The sequence below is a fragment of the Lactuca sativa genome, chromosome 4, assembly GCF_002870075.4.
Source record: "Lactuca sativa cultivar Salinas chromosome 4, Lsat_Salinas_v11, whole genome shotgun sequence".
NCBI lineage: Eukaryota > Viridiplantae > Streptophyta > Magnoliopsida > Asterales > Asteraceae > Lactuca > Lactuca sativa.
This window is the reverse complement of record NC_056626.2, coordinates 39,887,789-39,889,812: the sequence shown is the minus strand read 5'-3', so window position 1 is coordinate 39,889,812 and position 2,024 is coordinate 39,887,789.

The window sequence follows — 2,024 nt, the reverse complement described above, 5'->3', positions numbered from 1 at the left end:
TGTGAACGATGTGTTCACTGGTGTACTCCATCTCCCCCATGCTTTCCTTACAGATAATTATTGCTGAGGAACCTGTGACATCCCCAATTTTCACGGCCAAAAAAGACTGATTTTGTTTATGCTTTGTAAAAAAAAAATCAGAGTACTTCATTTCATAAAAATGTTGCGGAATTTGTTCCCAGAAAAACACGATAAATACGTTATCAAAACATTTTCGAAGAAACGTATTTTATTCATTTTAAAACATTTGGGATGTCATTGTCAATACAGAAACATAAGCATAAACAGAACTTACATTTATTTACACTAGTGATCTACATCTCTTTAATCTCTCAGTGTAATGTGACTTCATATCAACACCTGTGATATAAATAAACTGAGTGGGTCAGGTTGGGAAACCTGGTGAGTACATAGGGTTTTCAACCCACAATAATATAATTATTATGTTTAAACAATCAAACAATCAACCCAATTACCCTTCCCCATTATCTTCTTTACTCTTAAGGATTTATCCTAAGAGTCATCTATCCTGCATTCGTTTATTCCGAAGTCCCCTACTTCCAGGGTTATAGGACTGACACTAAATCCATAGCTGCCAATGTTCGTTCATAAAGCACTAATTCCATAGCTGCTATAGTCTATTCATCGGGTACTAAATCCATAGCTACCAATGTCTATCTAATATGTACTAAGTCCATAGCTACCAATTCCTAACAGGTACTAAGTCCATAGCTACCAGTGTTTAACTAATAGGTACTAAGTCCATAGCTACCAATTCCTAACAGGTACTAACTCCATAGCTACCAGTGTTTGTCCAATAGGCACTAAGTCCATAGCTGCCGATGTTTATTAGGCACTAAGTCTATAGATGCCAATGTTTACTCACATCATCTTTTATCTCTCATCATTCATTTACCCATGTCATACCCAACATATTCGTATATATAAAATACGTATACAGTTTAAATCATTTAAAACATGTATAAAAATCTTTCACCCAGCATAGACAGCAAGTATTCAGACAATATGCACACACAACACGTAATTTATATTAAAATACTTCATATCTATGTGTAAGATGAAAGGGACTATGCACTCACCTGAAAGGTGGTGACTTAGCACTCGGACATCGCTTCGATACTCTCAAAACAATTTTCCTTCGATAAAACCTAGTATCAACATCACTAGGGTTTAGTCTAACGATAACCGCGACAAATTAATAGTCTGACTATTATTATTATTATATAAGCGTTAAATAACACTCAATATAACTCATAATAATAGCCCAAATAATTGTTTTAAGGACCTAATAACATTACTATAATTATTTGGAGGCTATATTAAAAATTGCGTAAGCGTAGCTCACTTACAACAAATTTTATCAGAAACTAGAACTTTATTTGGAGCAGCGTTTCGAAACCGAAAGACCCTTTTTCTCGGGAATCCGGGAGCCTCGGGGCTTCCTTCGGGTGCTAGGGAGGTTCCCTAGGGTTTAGGAGGGTTTTGGGAGGCTAGAGAGAGAAAGTAGAGAGATAAAGAGAAGTTGGAAGGTGTGAGAAATGAGGGTGCCCCGACTCCCTTTTTATAGGCTGGAAATGCCAAAAACTCGTCGAGTTGGCCTCAAACTCGTCGAGTTCCAGGCCAGGTGTCACCATCTGGTGGCTAGCCTTGGGGAGGAAGCAATGGCCAGGATTGCGCCACGTCACCCGATTTCGCACCGCAGCCTCTCGACTTAGAAAAATCATAAATCTCGCATACGAGCTTCGTTTTTGACGTTCTTTTTTTTCACGCGTAGATAAAAACAAGATCTACAACTTTCATTTAGACTCCGTCGGCTAATTCTCGACCGATCTTAAATTTAACGGTAGGAGGAGATTAGGCTGTTAAATGACCGCGAAGAATTCGTAACTCCTTCATACGGACTCCGTTTTCGTCTGTCTTTTTATCATTGAGTTCCTATTAACGAGATCTTCAACTCTCATTTAGGTCGCGTAAGCCAAAAACCGCTCGAACTAAAATTCGAG